This window comes from Heptranchias perlo, chromosome 7, assembly GCF_035084215.1.
Source record: "Heptranchias perlo isolate sHepPer1 chromosome 7, sHepPer1.hap1, whole genome shotgun sequence".
Taxonomy (NCBI): Eukaryota; Metazoa; Chordata; class Chondrichthyes; order Hexanchiformes; family Hexanchidae; genus Heptranchias; species Heptranchias perlo.
In genome coordinates this window covers 51,900,811-51,927,888 of record NC_090331.1, presented here as the reverse complement: position 1 = coordinate 51,927,888, position 27,078 = coordinate 51,900,811, and the positions used below count along the sequence as shown (strand labels likewise).

The 27,078-nt window shown below is 42.9% G+C and overlaps 1 long non-coding RNA gene across 2 annotated transcripts in view; it reads left to right on the top strand.

The window, feature by feature from the left end:
• The first annotated feature begins 18,342 nt into the window (after positions 1 to 18,342).
• The window catches only part of LOC137323310 (uncharacterized), a 29,482-nt gene continuing 20,746 nt past the window's right edge, over positions 18,343 to 27,078 (top strand). The window contains exon 1 of one of the 2 annotated variants that reach the window (XR_010963343.1): positions 18,343 to 18,411. This is a non-coding gene — a long non-coding RNA (uncharacterized lncRNA). Of the gene's footprint in view, positions 18,452 to 27,078 lie in introns of both variants that reach the window. The other variant, XR_010963342.1, reaches the window with a different exon arrangement.

Here is a 27,078-nt window from a genome sequence, read left to right as displayed (position 1 = left end):
TACCACTGTTGCAGACTTGCCAGGGCTGGATTTCTGCTCCAGATGTGGGGCATGAGCCCCTATCAGATGGTAGGCCTTTGTGGAGTGTGTGCAGGTCCATGCTATTGATCAGGTGGAGCACACTTCCGGCAGAGTGGGCTGGAGGATAATTGAGGCCACTGAGTTAAACTTTAGAAATGAAATATATCAGCTGATCTTCGCTAGAGTGGCTATGGTGGTACTACACTTAGTTTCAATGACCCTAGGTCAAAGGTGGGGGGTAAATCAGCCAGGGTTTGCACTCCTGATCACTATTTAATGACCGCTACTGGAAGTGCGCCTATGTGAATGCCAGGTAAGGATAGGATTGGGCTTACCTGTGATGTGCCGCCCTTCCCCCAGTAGAATAGCCTGTTGACAGTCACTGCCAAGACAATACATGAGTAATGGCTTCTTAGGCAAAGGGCCGCCAGTGCATGTAGAATTTTACCCCAGTAAGGAGTTAACACCTGCGGGCGAGGGGAGAAAGGGAGAAAAATTAGCTAGAAATGTTTAAAAGGAGAAATGTAACTGTGGTTGCACAATGTGGACCTGGAAAAACCCATCAACATACCTGAAAATACAGTTCTATCTAATGAATCAGTAAGAAGTACCAACTAACATATAGAATAGTCTAAAATTTACTCCAAGCAAAACACAACACAACACAACACACTGCTATCACTTTAAATCTTTTTGCTTTGCAGGATGGTTTACCTAAAAATGGGCAATCATTCTTCCCCAATATCACATCTGCTAATTTTGTTTCACTCTTATTGTATGTTTATGAAATCAATTTAGATAAATTACATTTAAATGCCTGTTAGTTTACTCAGTCATTGTGAAATACTAAATGAAGTGATGGTTTTACAATAAGAATCAGATACTGAAGTACTTTGTACCATACATGCAAAGTAAATGTAAAAAAAAACTAGGGTGCCTTTCTTGATCGTCGCAGATGCCTAACAGGATGTCCATGTAATGTTTCATTTAGTTAAATATTTACAGGGATAATTCACTGAACTATTACATTATGCTCTGATAAACAACTGTGAACCAACCAAAATTCAGACATTCACCAGACACATTCAGAATCACTGGTCTACAGGAGGCCATTAGCATTGAACAAGCACTGAGTTGAGTCACCAATTGGTAGGAAATATGTTCATGCTCATGTTTGCGTACTTGGCAAGTTTCCAATCTTGGTCAGGCAATCAACTGCAGGGGTCCAAGGCAAAAAAGTTTCAAAGCATTGTCACTTTCACTACTACTTGCACTATGCCTATCCTGGAGTTAAATTGAAGGTCCTCCTGCAACATATTAGACAACTCTGGCACTACCTCCCTTGTGAATCAGCAGCACTGAAGGCTTTGGCCTAGATTTTAACTGCTAATGGGTTTTTGGTGCCAAACCGCACTGGCGAGTTAATTCCCACCCACCCGTGGCAGAATGAGACCCGGACAATTTTAATGGCCGAGCATCATTTAAATCCCATCAGCGGGGAGTAGTGGAAAATTGTTCAGCAGAGAGGCACCCTGGCAACGCCAGGATGGTGGGGTTTTGTGATTGGGAAGGGGAGGTGAGTTTGCGGCAGGGGAGGCCTAAACTTTCCTTGTGGGGTCCTGAGAAGAACGCCTGCTCCTTCTGGCCCAACAAGGAAAGTAAAAATACTTACTTGTTTGGGGCATTTCTGGCCCCGATGCTTTTCCTTGCTGTCTTCAGCTGGCAAGAAAGCCAATCAGGCCATCCAGTTAAAATTGCAGTAAGGTCCCAATGACATAATTAGGACCCATCATGCATATGTAAAAAAGGACCCTGCAAGCTTTGGATGGGTGCCCTTGCTGCCTGCTCAGTAGAGCAAGTTGAAATTGGGAAATGTCAGCTTCTGGCAGCTCCAGGGCAGGTAAGTAACCTGGATGATTTTAATTGCCCATCGACCTAATTTCTGCTGGTAGGGTTAAAATCGCCCCCAATCTGTTTCTCAGTCAGATTAAGATAGTCGCGTTGAGGCTGATATATTCTGTATAGTGGGTAGGACCTCTCCTCTTATGATGTTGCCTCATTTCCCTAGCATATAAAAATTCTACCTTATCCTCCTCCTCTTCTTCCAAGTAAAACAAATATAATGGGAAGCTAAGTGCCCCCTCCACCTTCCCAATTGTGCAATGGGCGGCTGAGAAAAGGACCCCAAAACTCTTTACGTTCCCCAATAATACACATTGTAGCCCAAATGGACAAAATAATGAACCCATGCGCTTTCAATAATATCCACAAATTATTGCTGCTAATGCAATTTTTTTCTCCCTGCTCCTTTAATAGCATTCTGATGTCACTTCTTTGTCATTTTAAAAAGATTTAAATCTCTGCACATCTTTCAAATGGGTTTTTCCCTATTCCCCCGCCCACCCTCCACCAATGTCTTGCCCCAGAAATGTGTGCCATGCACAAAGAGGACAAAGAGAGTGGAAGGAAAATGGCTTCTGGGCTGGCAGCTCCCCACTGAGCTTCTCGCCTTTGCAACAATATCCATTGCCATCCTTTGCTCTATTTCCCCTCCCATACTCCTCTCCTCCACTGCTTAATATCCCCTGCCCCTAAGAGTGGGCACATTTTAGCTCAATCTACAAGTTTAAAGCTACCTGCACAGAGCACAATGCCCATCCCCCTACCCTGTTTGTCCTGTGTTCTTACCTAACTGCTGATACCTGCTGAGCTTCAGGACTGTACTTCAGTGCACTGCTGGCTTCTCAACCCTACTCTGCGGCTTTGTAGGTCCTGGATTGAAGTCTACTTTCTCCTGGGCCAAAGTCCATTTCTCTGCTCGATTCTTACTTTACAGTGAATCCACCTTCACCCCGCTTTCTACTGAGTCTATATTCTCTGCTGGACTGACTTTATTCCAGTACCTGATCTGCTTCTGTGGGCTCAGTGTTCTGCTGCACAACTGGGAATTTTTCACTCTACGCTGCAATATCTCTGATCTGATTCCCATCCTGCTCTGGATTGTGTTCCCTTGCTGCTGAACGATCTATGCTTTGTTGCTTTCTGCTTGCTTCCCATGACCGCTGACTCCACTCATCCTTCAGAACGCCTCTGTCACTTTATGCTGGGCTGGGTTGGTTTGGCTCCTCAAGGTCCTACTGCTGCTCCTGATCCTGTGTGCTCCTCAGCTCTCTATAGCTGTTCCTCAGACCAGCTCCCTCATCTGCACTGATCCAATGGATTTACAATTCACCCTCCCATGTCTGCCTGGACTTCACTTCTCTTCGTCCTTGGGTTTCACTCCCCTCCCCTTTCAGCATTCCAAAGGCACCATTCCCTCCGTGACACCCTGGTCCACTCTTCCATCACCCCCAACATCTGCTCCCCTTCCTCCAGCATCTTCCCATGTAAGCACAGGAAATACAACACCTGTCCTTAATTTTAGTTTTTAACTGAAGGCCTGAGCGGGGGAGCAATAATGGCTTCCCCGCATGATCAAACCGCCAGCTGCTGGATGAGAGCCAGAAGGTAAGTTTAAATTTTTTTTTTTAGTTTCCCTAGTTTAATCTCAGGATAAGGGGTCGGCCATTTAAGACTGAGATGAGGAGGAATTTCTTCACTCAGAGGGTTTGTAAGTCTTTGGAATCCTCTACCCCAGAGGGCTGTGGATGCTCAGTCATTGAGTATATTCAAGGCTGAGATGGATAGATTTTTGGTCTAGGGGAATCAAGAGATATGGGGATCCGGCGGGAAAGTAGAGTTAAGGTTGAAGATCAGCCATGATCTTATTGAATGGTGGAGCAGGCTCGAGGGGCCGCATGTTCTAATCCTGCTCCTATTTCTTATGTTCTTATATTCCCTGTGGGCCAGGAGGAGCAGGAGTACTCTTCTGGGCCCTACAAGGAAACCTTGGGCCTCCCTTACCCCGGGCTTCCCCCCTTCCCCAATTGTGTCCGGAGCCCCATCCCCTTGCCACTTACCTAACTGCTGGGGACCGTTCCTGCGGGTCCCTGTCAGCAACCTCCTGCAGCCTGAATTCTTGCTCCTGCCCGTCAGCCAGGCAGTGATTTTAGCTGGGTTTGGGCGGGGGTCCGGGCCTGAATACTAAAATGTGGCCTGGGAGTTAAAATCTCTCCTTGCCTTGAAATGTGAGCTTGTTGCTTGCCCAGGCCCCTTGCATGGTTCAATCCCACCCCAACTTAAAATAGGAGCCAATGGCTTTCTGTCTCTTTTATCTGATTGGAATACCTCAAACAGGCACTAATAGGACATTCTGATGAGGAGAATCTGCACCTATTTGTCTTCATTTTGCTGCTTGTATCTTCGAAATGCTACGGTAGTGATATATTTATATTACTTGTGAATCTTCCATGGCATTGCTCATTGAAGTTTTAAAAAAAATAAACAACCAAATCAAAAACTGCAGTGGTTCAAGAAGAAAACCCACTCACCACCTTCTCAGCACAACTACTAGGATGAGCAATAAATATGACCTTACCAGCATCGGTCACATCCCGAGAATAAATAAATTTAAAATTAAGGTGTGATAAGTTTACATAGGCAATTCCCATTATAAATGTGGTTTATGAATTTATAATGGAAAAGTAACAAATATGATAACAGGAAGTAAGGTTTTGTAGACAGGAAGTGTGTGCAGACATAAGATTTTGTATATATAGAAAGAAAGACTTGCATTTATATAGTGTCTTTCACACCCTCAGGACGTCCCAAAGCGCTTTCCAGCCAATGAAGTACTTTTGAAATGAAGTCACTGTTGTAATGTAGGAAACGCGGCAGCCAATTTGCGCACAGCAAGGTCCCAAAAACAGCAATGAGATAATGACCAGCTAATCTGTTTTAGTGATGTTGGTTGAGGGATAAATACTGGCCAGGACATCTAAGAGAACTCCCCGGCTCTTCTTCGAAATAGTGCCACAGGATCTTTTACACCCACTTGAGAGGGCAGACAGGGCCTTAGTTTAATGTCTCATTGGAAAGATGGAACCTCTAACAGTGCAGCACTCCCTGTAATCTATGTTGTTCGAACAAAAAGAAAATGGGGATTCAAACCTGGGACGGTGGCATGAGAGCAGAAAAGCAGAGGGGTAGTGACGGGCTGGGGTAGTGACGGGCTGGGGTAGTGGTAGGTTATTGTTAATTACTAAAAAAATTGGGCATTCTCCTGCAGAAAAATATTTAGTCTTTCCACCTGTTCCCTGTGTTGTCTGGATCTCAGATTTTTACAGCATCCATGAGATTGATTTTTTAAGTGGAACATAATTAATCTAAGAAAATATAAGTATACTTTTTCATGTTGATGTCAGTACGAAAAAAGTTACATTAATGCTTTGTTTGCCAGTTTTCTCCCCTCCTTTCCGAAGGTGTGACTCTTTACTGGGGTACAGTTCCAGGGACACCAATCACAAAAGAAGCCATTATTCAGCTGTGAGTTTGACAGTGGGTGTTGGGAGGCTATTCGACAGTGGGGAGAAACATCATATCCAAGCCTCTGTCCTACCCTAAGATCTAGATACTTCAGCAGGGTAGCACTCAAGATCGGCAAGCCTAGCCAGTTTCCCCCTCTATAACCCAAAGATACTGGGCCCAATTGTAGTGACCTTAATGCCCCGACTGAGATAAGCTATCTCAAGCAAATAGAAATGAATCTTCATGGTCTGTATTTTTCAGAAACTCACTGGATAAACTCAATGAACTATTAGGGGAGCCCTAAAGCAAACTTGTAGAGTTAGAATCATTGTTTGAATACACTAGTGCTTAGATGATTAGAATGTTTTACAATGTTAAAAGCCTCTATTGTTCTGAAATGTTGAATTGTGTACTGATGAATCATGATTGGTTCAGATAAAGATTGCAGTTTATGACTTCCATTTGACACTACTGAATGCATGATGAGCTCTGGACAAATAATTCCAATGGCATTAATCATTAAACAAAAATATCCATATTTTGTTATGTACAGTATGTGCCTGATAATTTGAAGTTGTTTTATGCACTGAGAACATTTGAATTATACAGCAATTTGAAATAAGCAATGTCAATAATGTGGGAAAGTAGGAATTACTGTTTAAAAAAATTGAATGATCGGATAATTTTAATTAAGTAACTTTAAAATTAGATGAGTAGTATACAGGGGTAACAGCAAGGTGTGGGAGAGGTTCAGGCGTCAGGAGTATGTTCCTCTGAAATAATTATGCATTTTTCATATCTGAGATTAGGGAGCAGCAAAAAAGTTGCTTCATAACAGAATACACAAATAAATATATTACACTTAAATTAAGGAAATGAGTCATTTCTATTCATGCATTTTAACAGGATGTTAGAGCAGCCTCTGATAACAACAATAACTTGAATTTATACAGTGCCTTTACAATAGAAAGAACGTCCCCAGATACTGCACAGAGGTGTAATCGGACAGAAATGGACATCAAACCAGAGAGGGAGATATTAGGAGAAGTGACCAAAAGTTTGGTCGAAGAGGTGAGTTTTAAGGAGGGCCTTAAAGGAGGAGGGGAGGTAATCAGAGGTTAAAGGCCATTGAGGGTTATAGGTAACATACAGCAAAACTGTCTCAGCCTGGCCCTCACCTAGTTACTGCACCATCAACAGTAAGACAACTGTCCCAATTTACCCAAAACATTCCATTACCTTTGGCCTTGTATTGACCTTCTACAAGTCCTTCTAATTCTGTATCATAATAGCAATCGCTCCAGTAAGATCCTGGAAGGCTTGTGGTCTGCATGAGCAGGTCAGATAAGGACAGAAACTGAAGGAAAATTGGAGAAAACCTTTATTTAGAAATGAATAGATGATCAAAACTTCTGCATTTTGAACATTAAAAAGGAAATCCAGTTCTCAAAGGTTAAATTTTCTTGTTGCCAAGGAACTAATGTAGTGCAAGACTGGTAGTAGAAACCCGTGAACTGAGGCACATTTTTCATAGCAACCCTTTTCATAGCTTCAGACGATCAATGTTTGAGTTCCCCATTATGTCTGGTGTTTTATTTTAAACAGTATTTTATTGACTGCAGCTACTGGTATTCTAAATCTACTTTTATTGAAAACATTATTATACATTTTGTAATGAATCATTTTCAGATATTTGTGCTACACTTATCAAACAATATTTACCATGAACTTATCTGAATTAAAGAAAGAAGATGGGGCCTATTTTTGTGCTGCGCTCTGTAGAAGCGTGGTCCAGTGGTGTGATAATAGCATGTGCACAACTGTTTGTGTGCTGACTGCACATGTACTTCTGGGATTGGTCTAATTAACATTTTCTGGATAGCCAACAAGCATGAATGATGCTTCTCATTGGCAGCTTGCCCTTTAGTAAGTGGGAAGTCATGTAAAAGGACTTAACATTTTTTGTAGGCATAGAGAAATTATACAACCTTGTTACAGTGTAGCCATAGGTACGGAAATAGACAATTCAGCCCCTCAAGTCAGTCTCACCATCCCATCATTCAATTAGATCATGGCTGATCTGTACCTCAACTCCATTTACCCACCTTTTCTCTTGACCATTACCTACAAAAATCTATCGATCTAGGTCCTGAAAATTTCAATTGACTCAGTATCTACAGACTTGTGGGGGAGAAAGTTTCAGATTTCCACTACCCTTTGTGTGATAAAGTGCTTCCTGATTTCACCCCTGAATGGCCTAGCTCTAATTTTAAAATGATGCCCCCTTATTGTGGATTCCCTCACCAGAGGAAATAGTTTCTCTGTATCTATCCCGTCGAATCCCTTTATCATTTTAAGCACCTCAATCAGATCACCCTCTCAACTTTCTAAACTCAAGGGAATACAAACCAAGTTTATGCAACCTGTCTCTATAATTTAACTCTTTAAGCCCCAGTATTATTTGGGTGAATCTATGCTCCAAGGTCAATATATCTTTCCTGAGATGGGGTGCCCAAAACTGAATGCAGTATTCCAGAAGGGGTCTGACCAAAGCTCAGTACAACTGAAGCATCACTTCCTCACTTTTGAATTCCAATCTACTTGAGATAAAGGGCAGCATTCCATTAGCCTTTTTTATTACTTTTTGAGGGAGAAAGCCTGCATAGGAGGAGAATCCCCCACCCTGTCCTTGAATCCTATTTGAGGTGGTGGCTCGAGAGATCCAGGGCAGAGAGAACATTGAGGAAGCAGGGGCTGGGAAATAAGAGGGCTGGCCCCAGCTCAGGGGATGTTCCAAACTTCTACTGTTCTCTTTTTTTCCATCCCATTCATTCTCTCTCTCATTCAGTAGAACCAAACTATACCTTGAAGCACACTTCCATGTTAGTCATTCGGTGCAAAGCGACACTCGAGTTGTCCTGTAAACAGCATTGTAACACTTGTTCCTTATCTCTTTCTCTAGGTGTACCATATGAAGCTACATCAGAGTCTGGGGAAACCGATGAAGCCAGGGTAATGATGGCTAGGCACATTCCTTCTCTGGTGTAACCTGACAAGACTGGCAAGTCTCCATTCTTCCCCCTCTTCTTCCTTCAAATGACAAAATATAAAGGGATTCCTGTAGAGACACTCATTGTCCCAAGGGGTAGTTGTAATTAAAATTGGGCACACCAAAAACTATGCTACAGATATCCTTCAGCCACAGAATTGACAAAAAAAGTTTTAAAAAACAGCAATATTACCGAAAACCACTTTGAAAACACAAATGTAATTACAAATTGTCTCTTTAAATAACTTTGTATCAAAAGGGGCAGCCTAGCAACCCAAGACACCCAATTTATATCAGCAAAATAAAGAATGTGCTGCTCTTCCAGGGCAATGAGTAGAAAATGGTGTAAACATGCAAATGATATCATTTCCTTGTCGTTATAAAATCTGAATGAAACCAGCAGGAGCTTCCTGCACTGTTATTTTTTACAGCTGGAAATACACATGGCTTGCATTGAGTTCAGGTGTAACTGATCTCTGCCCTGATTTACACTCCGTAACATTCTGATTACATACATTTATGGGACATTGTGTAGATGAAAATTTTGTATAGTATTCAAAAGGTCTTTTTATTAAATGTATTTGGCATTTTTTGGGGTAAACGAGAAGAGCCACAGAGAATATATATATTTTGTCAAGGTGATGATGGCCATGAAATACTGCAGGGGTCCTCCCTGTCTCCTGCCATAACTCTGGCGGGAAACTGGCAGAACTTCCAGAAAAAAACCCTATTGACCGTTTTCGGCCATTTGTGCTGTTGGTCTGGGGATTCCACCAGTCTTCCACCTGAGTTAAAGCAGCAGAGTGGGAGACTCCCTAGTGAAATATCAGGACCATATGTACAAGTACAGCTACGATGTTTTCTCTTTAAATTGGTTTTCCGTTTCCATTTGATTTACTTATTGGTTGAATTTGCAGGAATGTATAGCATTACATCAAGCTGCTGATATGGTTTTACATGCCTGGCCAGTGATATGTATTTTGAGGATCATAATATTCAGGTGGCAGTGACCCTGGGAGGTATTGGTCAGGCAGGTGCATCTGGGACCTTCCTGCCTTATTTTGAGTGGTGATAGGTTGGGTTGTTTTTTGTTTAAAGGTGCCATTCCCCAGCTTCTTTCCTGTGTGGATCTGTGCCCCTTTTAATGAGGGAGAGTATTGTGATATTTGTGTAGGCCTAAGGATGGGGCCCTATTTACTGTGACTGGAAAGTATCTCAGACATCTGCCCATATGTTTACTGTGGAGTGGGGGTGTGTGCTTGGAATGGCTTTGTCACAATGACAGAAGCTCCCCTTCACTGTAATCAGTGAGGACTGTGCTGTCATGCCTTCAGTGGCAAGTCCTCAGTCCACCAGGGGCAGACCTAGCAAACAGAGGATTGGATTTAGTGGAGTTACAAGGAGGTCATCGCATTTATGGCATCCTAGACAACTAGAACATAAGAACATAAGAAATAGGAGCAGGAGTAGGCCAATCGGCCCCTCGAGCCTGCTCCGCCATTCAATAAGATCATGGCTGATCTGATCCTAACCTCAAATCTAAATTCATGTCCAATTTCCTGCCCGCTCCCCATAACCCCTAATTCCCTTTACTTCTAGGAAACTGTCTATTTCTGTTTTAAATTTATTCAATGATGTAGCTTCCACAGCTTCCTGGCGCAGCAAATTCCACAGACCTACTACCCTCTGAGTGAAGAAGTTTCTCCTCATCTCAGTTTTGAAAGAGCAGCCCCTTATTCTAAGATTATGCCCCCTAGTTCTAGTTTCACCCATCCTTGGGAACATCCTTACCGCATCCACCCGATCAAGCCCCTTCACAATCTTATATGTTTCAATAAGATCGCCTCTCATTCTTCTGAACTCCAATGAGTAGCGTCCCAATCTACTCAACCTCTCCTCATATGTCCGCCCCCTCATCCCCGGGATTAACCGAGTGAACCTTCTTTGTACTGCCTTGAGAGCAAGTATGTCTTTTCTTAAGTATGGACACCAAAACTGTATGCAGTATTCCAGGTGCCTCACCAATACCTTGTATAACTGCAGCAATACCTCCCTGTTTTTATATTCTATCCCCCTAGCAATAAAAGCCAACATTGCGTTGGTGTTCTTGATCACCTGCTGCACCTGCATACTAACTTTTTGATTTTCTTGCACTAGGACCCCCAGATCCCTTTGTACTGCAGTACTTTCCAGTTTCTCGCCATTAAGATGATAACTTGCTCTCTGATTTTTCCTGCCAAAGTGCATAACCTCACATTTTCCAATATTGTATTGCATCTGCCAAATCTCCGCCCACTCACCCAGCCTGCCTATATCCCCTTGTAGGTTTTTTATGTCCTCCTCACTCTCTACTTTCCCTCCCATCTTTGTATCATCTGCAAACTTTGATATTTTACACTCGGTCCCCTCCTCCAAATCGTTAATATAGATTGTAAAGAGTTGGGGACCCAGCACCGACCCCTGCGGAACACCACTGGCTACTGGTTGCCAGTCCGAGAATGAACCATTTATCCCAACTCTCTGCTTCTTGTTAGTTAACCAATCCTCCACCCATGCCAGAATATTACCCCCAATCCAGTGATTCTTTATCTTGAGCAATAATCTTTTATGTGGCACCTTGTCGAATGCCTTCTGGAAGTCTAAATACACTACGTCCACTGGTTCCCCTTTATCCAAGGGTGTTGAGAACAGCTGGATTCATGCGCATGACTAATAGATATGTAGGAGCATTCCACCTGCACATAACTTCTGCAGCAGTGTTTTGTCTTCTGTTGGGATCAGGGAGGAGGTGATGGTTGAATTTGTAGGATAGGTTTGGCAGATGAATTGGAGTTCACTGTCCTGTACATCTTTGTGTTGTATGTATGCAAACACTTTATCATGGAGATAGCGCCCCTCTGAAAATAAGAAGTAAACTAGTAAGTTTTATTGTTGTAACAGTCTATGACTGTGTTTTGGTGAAATACTGCACGACTGCTGTTTTATTCTCTCTTCAGGCCACTACGTAGGGTGGTTCTTGGACATGCCCAGTTTCTGTAAACTTCTGTAAAGAATTCAGCAGAGTCCCAATAAGAAAGCGTATCAGTTTTCGAAACAACCTTATGATTTGGAAAACCAAGCAGCCATGGTCTGCCACTCGCCCTCACGAGAAAAGGTACCCTAATCAACAAACACAGAATAAATGTGTATTACACACATGGAGGCCAAGGGGGGAAATTTTAACCCCCTCACGACGGACGAGAGAGGGTCATGGAGTGGTTAAATCGGAAACCCGACCCCAACCCACTACGAACGCGCCTACTTCCAGTTTAACTGCGGCGGGTTGGGGGGGCGTCCGAGTAAGCCGATCTGGACAGGGAGGTCACTGATTATAATATTTAAATGAGGCTGCATTCCTCAGATTTTGGGAGCCATTTAAATTTAACGTTGGCCGGCCGGGTTTCCCAAGGCTCGGGAAACCCAGCAGCTGAAGGGAGGCGGGAGCTGCCAGATCCAGCAGGTAAGTGCTTTTCCAGCACTGCTTGAGGGCCAGCCTCTCGATCTGGCCGTCTTCCGGGTGGGAAACGGAGTAAAAAATTCTAATGAGGCCCTGCCATTAAATTCGACAGCACTTCCACCTTCTACGTGTTTCTGGGTCTCTCAGCCACTGACATACGCCCCCGCTCCCTCCCCGCCTCCCTATAAATATCGGGGCAGTAGATTTGCACCTTGTACAACCTGGAGTGTAACTAATAAGGCTATTAAAAACAAAAATAAATCTAAATATAAAAGAACCATACCTATTGTACGTGGGGAGAGAGAGAACCTATCCCAGATTAATTGATTGGGAAAAATGGCAGATCAAACAATGGACTAGCAGAGAGAGGTATTTAAATACAAGACTGATAAGGTATAGGTTAAATACATTCCAACTTTGAGTAAGGGTTTGTGTCTACAACTGGAGTTCTATGAATAAATTGAGACATTAAAATAGAGACTTATGATAAGTACAGAAGGAATCAATGAGAAATATAAAAAGTATTGATGGGAAGTTACAAGGGAGATTAAGTAGGCTAAGAGAGTATGAAAAAATTAATGGTCAAAGTAAAAGGAAATAAAAGAGCTTTCATAAGCACATAAGAAGTAAAAAGATAATTAAAGAAATAGAACCATTTAGATACAAAAGGACCGTCATGTACTTGACGGTAAGGGAATGCCAGATATGCTTAAGTAGTTTGCCTCAGTTTTATAGAAGAAGGTGAAAGTAAGAATTAAGAGTGCCTAAAGAGGATGTGGAAAAGTCATGCATGGGTGTAAATATTCAAAAGGACACTTTGTTTGAAAACTAATGGGACTGGAAATAGAATCGCCATCAGGTGCAGATTATATCCATCCCAGAATACTGAGGGAGATTGGGTGCTGACAATGGAGGCATTAACCATAATTTTCCAAAAATCTTTAGAAATGGGAATTGTCGAACTGCTGATGGGTGGCAACTGCTACGCCCCTATTCAGGAAACAGAATAGGGAATAAATCAGGAAATTATTGGTCAGTACCTACGGGTATTGAAGCGTATGGTAGGCCTGGACCAATAATCCAGGGAACATGTTCAAATCCTACCATGGCAGTTGTTAATTTGAATTCAGTTTTAAAAATCTGGGGAAAAAAAGCTAATAAAGTAAAAGTGTCCTTTAGAGAAGGAAAACGGAGGAAATTTTAACCCCCAAGAATGGGTGGGTTGGGGGCAGATAGGAAGTTAAAATAATAGATTTTTCCAGCTCGACCGCATCCTGGCTCCAATGCGCCTACTTCCGGGTTTAACCGAGGCGTGTTTGGATGCATACGAGTAACCTACTTGCCGCAGTCGGGTCCATAATTAGTGCAGGTGGGCGGGTTCTTATGGGAGCAACTTACTCGATTTATGAGACGTTAAGTACGTGCTTTAAATTGAATTTAAAAGACCTTCGAATTTAACATCACCAGCACGGGTGTCCCAGGGCTCGTGAATCTCGCCAGTGAAACGGAGGCGAGATTGAGCCGCAGTTCATGGGGGTATTTAAAGTTGTGATTGCCCCATCTGAATACAAGCTCAGTGATTACAGCTGGTGTCACTGTTCACTCTGGCAAACGTTTGGTGGAGAGTTCTTACCTTGATACAGCTTTCTCAGAACTTTGAAGGCTTTCAAACTGACAAGGTCAGGATGGTGGGGGGGGGCATGGATATATTCAATGAGTTACATCGAAACTACAGTTTCTCTCAGTTCTGGCATTATCCTTTTGAATTTTTTTTTGCACCCTCTCCAATGCCTCTATATCCTTTCTATAATATGGAGACCAGAACTGTGCACAATACTCCAAATGTGGACTAACCAAAGTTCTATACAAGTTCAACATAACTTCTTTGCTTTTTAATTCTATCCCTCTAGAAATGAATCCTAGTGCTTGATTTGCCTTTTTTATGTCCTTATTAACCTGCCTCGCTCCTTTTAGTGATTTGTGTATCTGTACCCTGAGATCCCTTTGCTGCTCTATTCCATTCAGACTCTTATTATCCAAGCAGTATGTGGCCACCTTATTCTTCCTACCAAAATGCACCACCTCACACTTACCTACATTGAAATTCATTTGCCAATTACCTGTCCATTCTGCAAATTTATTAATGTCTTCTTGCATTTTGACACATTCTTCCTTTGTATTAACTACACCCCCAAATTTTGAGGTTGTACTTCTGATTCCTGAATCCAAACCTTTAATGTAAATTGTGAACAAGTGTTCCCAGTACCGATCCCAGTGAATCATCACTTTCCATCTTTTGCCAGTCTGAGTAGCTACCCTTAACCTTTACTCTCTGTTTTCTGTTTTGTAGCCAGCTTGCTGTCCATTCTGCTACCAATCCCCTGACTCCACATGCTCTGATCTTAGCCATGAGTCCACAATGCAGCACCTTATTGAAGGCCTTTTGAAAATCCAAAACTACATCAATTGCATTACCCTCGTCTACTCTTTCTGTTACTTCTTCAAAGAATTCAATAAGGTCGGTCAAGCATGACTTTCCTTCCTGAAATCTGTGCTGACTATTCTTTATTATATTTTAGTTCTCTAGATGTCTTTCTATTATATCATTAAGTAAAGATTCTGTTATCTTTCCTACCACTGACGATAAGCTAACTGGTCTGTAGTTCCCTGGACTTGTTCTATCTCCCTTTTTAAATATAGAAATAACATTAGCAGTCCTCCAGTCCACTGACACTTTTCCCTCAGATAGACACGGCAGGTGGTTGCAGACATTTGCAGCCTCCTTCAAGAAGAGCCGCTCCTTGCTGTATCTGGTGGCCACGCATTGCCCATCGCTGTAAAAGTCATCACTGCCCTCAATTTCTGTGCCTCTGGCTCCTTTCAGTGCGCCACTGGAGACATCTCCAGGATCTCTGTCGGCTACACATAAATGTATAAGGCAGATAACGGATGGGTTGTTTGCCAGGACCTCCACTTATGTGAACTTCCCACGATGACAATAGCCAGAATGAGCGGGCAGTCGGTTTCGTCTCTCTGGCTGGCTTCCCTCAGGTGCAGGGTGCAATCAATTGCACATGTGTGGCAATCTGCGGACCAATATTTTAGGAGTTTCAGGAGTTTTTATCAACTGCATGGGATTTCATTCCATCAGTGCACAGTTGGAGTGCAACACAAGAAGAGGTTCATGCAGGTGAGTGCCAGATTCCCTGGGAGCTGTCATGATGCTTTTATACTGCGACAGTCCAATATTCCAATCCTCTTCCTACCAGAAAACAGACTTCAGGGCTGGCACATAGGTGACAAGGGATACCCCTTCAAACTTGGCTCATGACACCTGTGAGGAACCCCACCAACAAGGCACGAGAGCGATACAACGAGAGCCACATGACCACCAGGTGTGTCATTGAGCAAGCCATCAGCATGTTGAGGATGCGCTTCAGGTAACCTGATAAGTCTGGAGGCACCCTTCAGTACTCGCCAGCGAGGGTATCCAGATTAATAGTGGTGTGCTGCGTCCTGCACAACATTGAACAACAGAGAGGGTTACAGGTGGAGGACGATGTAGGCGCTCGTCAAGCATCTTCTGACGACGAGAATATTAAAGAAGAGGAGGAGGAGGAGGACAACGATAAGCAATATGAAGATGGAGCACCCATCGCCAGACCAGCCACGTACTTTGCTGCCCGAGATGCCAGGGATGCCTTCATATTTCATATCTCAAAGGTTCACTTAGTCAGAGTGGGAAAAAGAAACATTGAAATACTGGTTGGTGGCATGAGCCCGCTCTCACCACCACAAATCCCCCCCCCCCCCACCCATTGCACATCGCCCAATGGGGCCCATCATGTATTGACATTCATCATGAAGCAAATGAAAGGATGAGTTGGCGCTCGGGACGCAATAATAGGCAAGAGTGGAAGTGGTGCAAATCAATAAATTTTATGTCTGACATGAAATAAGGAAACTTCACAACATAACATTTCTTCAAACACCCATGTGCATACTCTTGATGAATTACAATTGTTTAAACTTATGCTTCCTACCGCTTCTACATGGTTGTCCCCTGTGGCTTTAGCAGAGGTAGAGGCAGGCTGCTCAGATCCCTGCCCTAACTGCTGAGATGCTTTTGGCCTATGATCTCTGGGTTTTGCAGCCTGTGAGGGCCCCGCCAAAGACTGCTACACCTGCACCTGTGCAGGGGCAGACTCGGCTATCGGAAAAGGAGGCAGCATGTCGGGTACTGGTTAAAGGAGAGGCAACAGGTGAGATGTGGGATCGCTTTGAGTGGAGTTCTCACTTTCATTTTCCCTTTCGCTATCATCCCTCTCCTGGGCCAGCACCACATCACTCATACCACTGTGCTGGAGAGCAGCTTGGTGCAGATCAGTGACGCGTTGTAAGGCCACAGATAAGGTATCTGTCATCCTGTTTAAAGTCGTGGTCATGGCCTGCATAGACTCATTTGAGACCCTTGCTTGAAGCTCCATGGAGCCGACCACTCTCTCCATGGCAGACATTCTTGCCATTACATGCAACAGCATTCCACTAATGTTGGAGTTGGACTCCTCCATCCTCTCCGTTATTGTGGAGAGTGTGCATGGCACATTTGCCAGTACCTCACAAAGTTGCAGCGGTATCTCAATCGTTTTATAGAATCATAGAATAATTACAGCACAGAAGGAGGCCATTCAGCCCATCAAGCCCATGCCGGCTCTTTGTAAGAGCAATCCAGTTAGTCCCATTCCCCCGTTCTTTCCCCGTAGCCCTGCAAATTTCTTCCTTTCAAGTATTTATCCAATTCCTTTTTGAAAGCCACGATTGAATCTGTTTCCACCACCCTTTCAGGCAGCGCATTCCAGATCATAACAACTTTCTGCCTAAAATAGTTTTTCCTCATGTCGCCTTTGGTGCTTTTGCCAATCACCTTAAATCTGTGTCCACTGATTTTCGACCCAATGATGGCCCCCTGGGTTTAGCATCTGTGTCCAGCTGAGCAGAGCTTGGAGAGGAATGCGCCCTCCAACGCAGACTCTCCACCGCTGCCCCTGCTGCCAGTGTCTGTTCGTGCTCACTTGTGAATTGTGAATCACCAGGTGGAAATTCAACAAACTGTGTAACAGGAGCCACCAATGTGCCAGTATCTGCGCTGGTGCACGGCTGTATGTCCTGTGACGGTGCACCCTCAGAAGGAATGAGGTCCTCTAAGGAATTGTTGTCATCCATCTCCACAGAATCTTGTAATACGCATGAAGGCCCTGGAAGTCAAAAGAAAGCGACATGAATTAGTCCTGGCAAAGTAACAATCTTGCCAATCACCATACTCAGGCTTCTCATAGTTCAGTCATTCATGAAATAAAGTCAGAATGTATGTGATAGATGTTTTAAATTCTGTCATCAGGCATCTGCGTGTTCCCAGTCTCTCCATCTCCGATTGACAGGGACGCAGATGTGCCACTTATCTCCATCGCGTCCTCCTCTGCATCTGTCAGCTGGACTATTTGTGGAGCGCCAACTTCAGTGCTCTCCCTTTCCCTTGCATTTTGCACTCTCTTCTACAAGGGGCGAAAGAACAGACCTGTGAGTAACTGAAAGTCACGTATTCACCTGATGGATGCAGTGCATTGGGTGAGGGTGACTATCAGAGAGATGCATCACATCGCATAAGGATTGGGGTGAGTGGCAGCAGTGGATGGATAAATGGGGAGGTGAGGAAATGCATAGAAAATGAAAGATGGGTGCTGCTGAAACTTAAGTGGGCGTGAGAAGTGATGTGATGGAGTACGCATGGCAAGACAGAGTGAGGGGGATAGGTGTTGTACACCACAGGATGTAGGCAAATCAGCAACTATGCTCACTTTTCCTGACCTGGTAAGATCATTAAAGCGCGTCCTGCACTGACCGCGCTGAAGAACAGAAGCTACACAGCCCAATTTCATTCTCTGGCACCTCAAAAATCATTGCAAATCTGTAGAGAAACAGAACACAGTGAAAGTTCAAACTTGCATCCTCACACTCCATGGCACTGAGCCAACCACCAAATATTTTTTCCCCGTAACAAATTTGATGAAGGCCACGTACATCAATGCAGGTACAGAATTAAATAAGTTTAGAAAAACATTTCTTTGAAAGCAAAACATTTTGTTAATCAGCTTCAAAAGTTTAGTATCTTTTACCTTGCCAAGACTGAGAGGTTTATCATTTGTTATTTTTCACATAGGAAAAACTCCTAGGTTAATGTTGGGAAAAATACTAGCCATGCAACTCTGTAATTATTTAGGTTAATTGTTAACTATCAAATTGGTTTTTTTTTGCTTTACGTACAGTACAAATACAGGTGCACCCATAGATTAACTAAAACTCAAAGTTAAAAGGCATGGCAGTTGATAATATGAAGGTGGCACAAGAGATGTCTGTCTAGACCGAATACGTTAGTAAGAAGGTAAAAGAGATGGTCCTGTTTTGGCTCTATTATAATCTTTGTGAGTATTTCTCATTGTCCATTTTTCACAAATTCTGTTTGTTCCCTCTTTGCCACATTTGTAAGGTGAAGAAAGAGATTTAATATAGATTAAAAATAGAAATGTCTTGGCTTGCTTACTGTCAAAGATCAAAGGCAGGAAGAGATTATAAAGTGTTACTGAGAAAGAAATGAGTCAATAACTTTAGCCATAGATAATGAGGCAAGCTTATCTCACACAGAGAAATGAGCAGTCTCTTTGATCTTGTACTTTGTATTGTGTGCCAGAATAACCTTGTCAAGGGGCACATTTACATTGAAGGAGTGCTATTGATGGCAAACACGCAGTAGTCCTGACCTCTGCAGAACCAACAACATTAGAGACCCACATTTTCATGGATTTCGTGAGCTGCTGTTGGGGCTCCACTTACAACTAAATCCATGGAATGGGGGGATAGAAATTCTGCTGGGAGTGTAGTAACAGCACAGTTGGCAGTGCAGAGGAGCATTCCGCATTATGGGAATGGGGAGGGAACATGATTCTATCAAAAGGTTACAGCACTGGAAGGAGGCTATTCGGCCCATCGAGTCCGTGCCGGCTCTATGCAAGAGCAATCGAGCTAGCCACACTCCCCTGTCCTTTCCCCGTAGCCCTGCAAATTTTTTTACTTTCAAGTATTTATCCCGTTCCCTTTTGAAGGCCATGATTGAATCTGCCTCCACCACCCCCTCGGGCAGTGCATTCCAGATCCTAACCACTCGCTGCGTAAAAAAGTTTTTCCTCATGTCACCTTTGGTTCTTTTGCCAATCACCTTAAATCTATTCCTCTGGTTCTTGACCCTTCCTCCAGTGGGAAGAGTTTCTCTATCTACTCTGTCTAGACTCTTCATGATTTTGAATACCTCTATCAAATCTCCTCACAACAGTCTCTGTTCCAAGGAGAACAACCCCAGCTTCTCCAGTCTATCCACGTAATTTAAGTCCCTCATCCCTGTAATCATTCTAATAAATCTCTTCTGCACCCTCTCTAAGGCCTTCACATCTTTCCTGAAGTGCAGTGTCCAGAACTGGACACAATACTCCAGTTGTGGCCGAACCAGTGTTCTCTAAAGGTTCATCATGACTTTGGTTTGCTAAAGTCCCCTCATTTCCATAAAGAGCGTGCACTCCCAGTGTGGATTGCACCATGTGTTGGAAGTGTGAAATGAGAAATTAGTGGCAGGAACTTAAAAATGCAGCTGTAGCTCCTTAAAGAGGCACTGCACGTTTTGTCTGGGGAGATTTGTTTTGATTTGCTTTTTCTGCTGCATGTTTTGGAGGACGAGCCAGATGCCTGCAAATACCCAGGAAGGAGAGAGGATGGCTTACTTTTCATAGAGAGCAGTGGAAGTAATACTCAGAGAAGTGAGATGTAAAGGAGGCTTGCTGTTTTTGCTGCAAGGGGCATTCTCCTCAAAAGGCATCTGTCAGGGTTGCATGGGAAGTAGTGGTGGAGCAGTGAATGCAAAGTCAGCTGTTTGGAGATCTACCTCCCAGATAAGGATAAAGTTCAACACCTTGAAGAAGTTTGCCATGCTAAGTGTCTGCTGGTGTTATAGTTTTATTATTATATCTGCTATGGTGCACACACACATATTTTCACCTCAACCAGTTGCCTATTCACAGCTAATGCTTCCTTATCTTAACGCTGCCCTTTGCTCTCTCTAACACTAGCACAAGGCACCCATATTCATGCATGGCTCATCTTTCACAATCTCAGGAAAACTTTTGATGATGATTTGTAGGGCTATTAAAGACTCCCCCAACACCCACTTGCATCTATATTCTTGCACTCTTGGGAAGCACAGTGCCCAACTGCATATCTAGGGCAGTACTTGTTAAGTCAATACTTCAGAATCTCTTCATGATTGCAAGAAAATGAGGTACATAACAGAAAGAAAAGGCTGCCAACTTGAGGGGGCACACTCTGAGCCCTTAAGCCACATGGAGGACCTCACTCTGGATATCGTGGGCTGCCACTCCATTGGAGAGGGTGATGTGGGTGGTCAATCTATATCTTCAGGCTTAAATTCATTCAGGCACTTTTCTCTTCCCTCAAGCAATTTGTCATTCACTCAGACATTCTACCAATGGGTAAAATACCTGGTAGAGAATTACAAGGATTCACCACCCTCTGAGTGGAGAAATTCCCCCTCATCTCAGTCCTAAATCGCCCAGCCCTCATCCTGAGACTATGCCCTCTAGTTCTAGACAGGGAAATAACATCTCCACATCTACCCTGTCAAGCCCTTTAATAATTCTTATACATTTCAATGAGATCACCTCTCATTCTTCTAAACTCCAGTGACTATAGGCCCATTCTACTCAATCTCTCCTCATAGGACAACCCTCTCATCCCAGGAATCAATCTAGTGAACCTTCGTTGTACCACCTCTAAAGCACAGGGATCGGTGCTGGGACCACTGTTGTTCACAATATACATTAATGATTTGAAGTATAATTTCCAAATTTGCGGACGACACCAAATTATGGGGTGTAGTTAATACAAAGGAAGAATGCGACAAAATGCAGGAAGACATTAATAAGCTTGCACAATGAGCGGTAATTGGCAAATGAATTTCAATATAGATAAGCGTGAGGTGGTGTATTTTGGTAGGAAGAATAAGGGGGCCACATACTGCTTCGATAATAAGTGTCTAAATGGGATAGAGGAGCAAATGGATCCAGGGGTACAGATACACAAATCACTAAAAGTAGCAACGCAGGATAAAAAGGCCATAAAAAAGGCAAATCAAGCATTTCTAAAGGGATAGAATTGAAAAGTAGAGAAGTTATGTAAACATGTATAGAACCTTGTTTAGGCCATACTTGGAGTACTGTGCACAGTTCTCGTCTCCATATTATAGAAAGGATATAGATGCATTGGAGAGGGTGCAAAAAAGACGCACAAGGATGATACCAGAACTGAGAGTGTATCCTTATTGGGAAAGGCTGAACAGGCTGGGGCTCTTTTCTGTAGAAAAGAGAAGGCTGAGGGGTCGCCTGATAGAGGTCTTTAAGATAATGAAAGAGGTAGAGAAAATGTTTCCACTTGTTGGGGGAGTCCAAAACTAGAGGTCATAAATATAAAATAATCGCTAATAAATCCAATATGGAATTCAGGAGAAACTTCTTTATCCAAAGAGTGGTAAGAATGTGGAACGCATTACCACAGGAGTAGTTGAGGCAAATAGTATTGATGCGTTTAAGGGGAAGCGAGATAAGCACATGAGGGAGAAAGGAATGGAAGGGTTTGCTGACAGGGTTAGGTGAAGTAGGAAGTGAGGAGGCTCATGTGGTACATAAACACCGGCATAGACCAGTTGGGCCAAATGACCTATTTCTGTGCTGTAAATTCGATGTAACTCGATGTAACTAGAGTAATGCAACCCAAGTAACATAAAAATGTCTAAAAGTGAGGTCTGAAAAATGGGTCAAATAAGTTATCCAACAATTTGATAGCAGCTCACTATTTCTGGATAGTGACTCATAAATATTATGTTCTGGTAAGGTTGTAAACTGCTGCTGTGGTGTTAGTCGTTGTAAAGAAGAACATCCTGTGGAAAGTTATGTCATAGATAAGCAGTGACCAGTAATAGCCCTGTGACACATGAAGATCTGTGCTCATCTGCATTTTAATTTAGCGTTCTACTTTATAACAAAAGCTACACTGGACTAGAGAGAAGGAAAGAAGAGATTGAGTACAGAGAACGAAGACAGCTCGACTGACCAGATTAGTGGCAAAACCGTTAACCATTTCGGATCACTCTCTGATAGTCCATTTCTAAACCCCTCTGCCTTGCTCTTCCCATCATTAAAAGCCCTCTTAAAACTTATCTATTTGATCACATTTTCAGTCACCTCTCCCAAATCTTCATTATGCTATATAAATTGTTGCTAAAAAGACAACTATTCAAATCCAAACAAGCAATGCCAGTATAAACAAAAAGCAAAAAATTGCACATGCTGCAATTCTGACAAAGAGCCCACACCTGAAACCTTAAGAACATAAGAACATAAGAAATAGGAGCAGGAGTAGGCCAATCGGCCCTTCGAGCCTGCTGCGCCATTTAATAAGATCATGGCTGATCTGATCCTAACCTCAAATCTAAATTCATGTCCAATTTCCTGCCCGCTCCCCGTAACCCCTAATTCCCTTTGCTTCTAGGAAACTGTCTATTTCTGTTTTGAATTTATTCAATGATGTAGCTTCCACAGCTTCCTGGCGCAGCAAATTCCACAGACCTACCACCCTCTGAGTGAAGATGTTTCCCCTCATCTCAGTTTTGAAGGAGCAGCCCCTTATTCAAAGATTATGCCCCCTAGTTCTAGTTTCACCCATTCTTGGGAACATCCTCACCGCATCCACCCGATCAAGCCCCTTCACAATCTTATATGTTTCAATAAGATCGCCTCTCATTCTTCTGAACTCCAATGAGTAGAGTCCCAATCTACTCAACCTCTCCTCATATGTCCGCCCCCTCATCCCCGGGATTAACCGAGTGAACCTTCTTTGTACTGCCTCGAGAGCAAGTATGTCTTTTCTTAAGTACGGAGACCAAAACTGTATGCAGTATTCCAGGTGCGGTCTCACCAATACCTTATATAACTGCAGCAATACCTCCCTGTTTTTATATTCTATCCCCCTAGCAATAAACGCCAACATTCCGTTGGCCTTCTTGATCACCTGCTGCACCTGCATACTAACTTTTTGATTTTCTTGCACTAGGACCCCCAGATCCCTTTGTACTGCAGTACTTTCCAGTCTCTTGCCATCAAGATAATAACTTGCTCTCTGATTTTTCCTGCCAAAGTGCATAACCTCACATTTTCCAATATTGTATTGTATTAACTTACCTGTTCTCTCCACGGAGGCTGATTGACTTGTTGAGTGTTTCCAGCATTTTCTGTTTTGGTTTTAGACAATACCAGTACTTTCCCAGAGGACTGTCTCTGTCCTAGAGGATGTCGATCAAACTTCAACACATCAGCCCTCCTTTTCCTCCCCTTAGCTAATTTTTATATGGAGGGAGGGGAAGAGAGCAGGTCCAGGTCTAGCTCTGAGAGGAAATCCCTCCCAAGGCAAAGGCCAGCCAGATAACACTCCATCCTCTATTATTATATTATTCATCAGGCTATTATTTGTAGTATTATCCTCTAACGGATGGAAAATCATGAGCTGGGGTGCACAATTTCCCAATATGTGCTGAAGAAGATAACCTCCCCCTGCCTTTCCTGTCTGGCTCTTTAATGATCTTTCAACCTCAGACACAGCCTAACAACTGCTAACATCAAGAATATATCGGTAATTTTCTTACCTTCCTTATAACCAGTGTTAATAGCGGGAAATGACATGGAAGATGTTGTAATCTCACTTCCATGTCATTTAAATGAAAATTGGGATCTTCCTGTATCTGCCCATCCTGCCGCTAGAAAGGCACGTGATATGAAAATGGGGTGCTGACTTGGCATAAAAGGTCTCTGCCCCTTTTTTCTCAACCTAATGCACCAGATACTGGCACACACTGGACATTGGGATAAGAAATGTCAGCCCCACATTCAATAATAATCTGTACATTCAGTCTGGCAGTTTCAGCATGTAAATAAAGCTTGGCCTATATTTATCACAAGGACTTTAGCTGTAGGAGTGTTACAATTGGATCCGAGATGGTGAAGCCAATTATAACACTCTTACTGCCACACTGGCTGCAATCAGCTAACTGAGCACATAAAAAAGATCGAGAAGTTTTCATATCTGTAAAGTTCAGTACTATATCATTTAATGAGCCATCATGTAGATTAGTGATTTATCTTAATAGTATTCAAGTCAAATATTTGGAGACAAGTGTCGAAGTGAGCTTCCTAATCGAAGTTGTAAATGAAATGTCATTAATGGGCTAACATACTTTGGGAATGTGTATCATTCTATACAGGTTAAAGTTGACAGTTGATATATTCATAAAGTTTAAATATGAAGAATATTTCCAAAATTTAATTATTTTGCCAAGCAATTAAAGTGTGTTGAAGGCAAATCTTCACCTTTGGTGGTGGTAATGAACACTTGCAAACAAGGAGACCTTGTAGCAAACGACAGAGTAATGGTTTGGAGAGGATACTAAGACTACTCTGTTCTAATAAGGTTACCAGAAGCTGAGTGGATTTCTGACAGTACAGGGAACTCCTGTAAATGTCTTTGCTTTGAACTTGCCTCAACTTGAATATTTAATTGTGTTAAGAAATCTACTGAAAAACTTCCAATGTCACTGTTCAATCCCATCCATAAGCCAACATTGCAAGGAACTGAAATATTCTTTGCTTTGATAGTTCAATCTAATATATTCTTATTTTATCACTGTTAAATTGAATTTTATAAAGAATTTATCAATTTGTAAACCTTTTCCTCTTTAAGACAATCCCATTATATCTAAATATACCCTTGGGGTATATTTTACTTTGTATGTAAATTAAAGAAAGATTTTTTAACTAAAGTGTCATTATAAACCTCCCAGTTTAGTTAAAAAAAACCTGCAGCCTAGAACATACATGCCATTTTGGGGCAGAAGTCAAACGTCTCACGAGTGGAGGGGCTGGAACATGGGGCAGAACCCCGTCTCTGCCCAGATTCCGTCCCTTCCTCGCACATGGCAAATTGCAATGGGGAGGGTAGGTGTTTTTCTGTCTGTGCCCCTATCCCATCCCAGTCCAATGTCACTTTTGAGGACATGGCTGGGAGGAAGTCCTGGAAATCTCATCAGATACACTTCCATAATAGCCAGTGATAAGTACGCTTGCAGAAAGCAGACTTAATTGCAGTTGTAGACTGAATGTGGGCCCCACAGTGTGAGATGTAAAAGCCACCTGATTCCAGAGGGATCAAATGCCATTTGAATTGGGATTCTACCATTGAGGAAACAACAGCAGGGCATTAGGATGGCTTCAAATTTTTGGGCAGCTCAGCCTGTGACCGTCCCCCTCCCTCCCCATAAAGAAAAAAGAAAGACTTGCATTTATATAGCGCCTTTCACAACCTCAGGACATCCCAAAGTGCTTTACAGCCAATGAAATACTTTTGAAGGGTAGTTACTATCGAAATGTAGGAAACGTGGCAGCCAATTTGCACACAGGTAGCTCCCACAAACAGCAATGTGATAATGACCTGACAATCTGTTTTTTTTAATGTCGGTTGAGGGATAAATATTGGCCAGGACACTGGGGAGAACTCCCATGATCTTCTTCAAAATAGTGCCATGGGATCTTTTACATCCATTTGAGAGGGCAGACGGGGCCTCAGTTTAACGCCTCAGTACTTCATTGGAATGTCAGCCTAGATTTTGTGCTCAAGTTCCTGGAATGGGACATGAACCCACAACTTTCTGACTCAGAGGCGAAAGTGCTACCACAGAACCACGGCTGACACCATGGAACAGCAAGGTGCCGTTCTGACATCTCGCCAGCTTTACAGGGCGGGTATCCCTGTGGCATCACTTCAGGTCTGGTGCCTGCCCCAGGATTCGGTACGGTGTCAAGGGCACCACCTAGATTTCTATGTTCATTTCTTTAACTTTACAAACAGAATAAAATATAGCCCAGGAGTTTTAAATCTGGATATTCCCTACACAGTGCATCCCTATGTCAGTCCACATGATGTTTACTTACCAATCAGAGAAGCAAATATTCTGGCTTGTGTCACCCTTTGTTGCCCTGTCAAAGGGACCTGTGAAGACTCTTCTGAAAGTGCAAATAGAATAAAGATTATCATAGTAACGCGAGTAATAAACGGGTCATTCAGGCCACCAGCCTTAGCAAATCCCAACAAGTTTACTTTTTGTTGCAGCTGGCAGCATGAGATTTGCTCATTGAGAACCATCACTACTGGCGGTTCAAGGAGAAGGCCCCACCCAGCAGGGCAACTAGGGATGGGCAATAAACACCGTCTTACCCACATCTTCATATCCTGAGAACAAATTTAAAAAAACAATTTTCCTGACTTTACATTAAATTTGATATTCATTCAAAAATACAAGTAAAATCAAACTTATATTACACCAAAATAATGAAATTTCTAAAACATGCTGTTGTCTCTGCTTAAAATTTATCATTGAATTGACTGTGTTTCGTGTGCTGAGACTTTTCAAAAATGGTCTCCTTCACCCCCAACCACATGACCTAACTAGATGATTTCATCTGCCCAAATCACTTCTGGGTGGAGTGAACACAATGAAGATTCTCAATCTCCCCCTCTGCCTTTTAAGATTCCAGCCTGACAATTCTGTGAGTCAGACTCACATTACCAAGTTCCTCTAGACACAGGTTACTGCACCATCCTCCTCCCATACCTCTCCTCCGTTGTCCAACTGGGTGGGACGAGCCTCGCATGGTTCCATTCCTATGTATCCAGTCATAGTCGGAGAATCACCTGCAATGGCTTCTCTTCCTGCTCCTGCACTGTTACCTCTGTTATCTATCTTTGGTCCCCCTCCTATTTCTCATCTATATGCTGCCTCTTGGCGACATCATCCGAAAACACTACGTTAGGTTTCACATGTTCGCTGACGACACCCAGCTCTTCCTCACCACCACCTCTCTTGACCCCTCCACTGCACCTGATT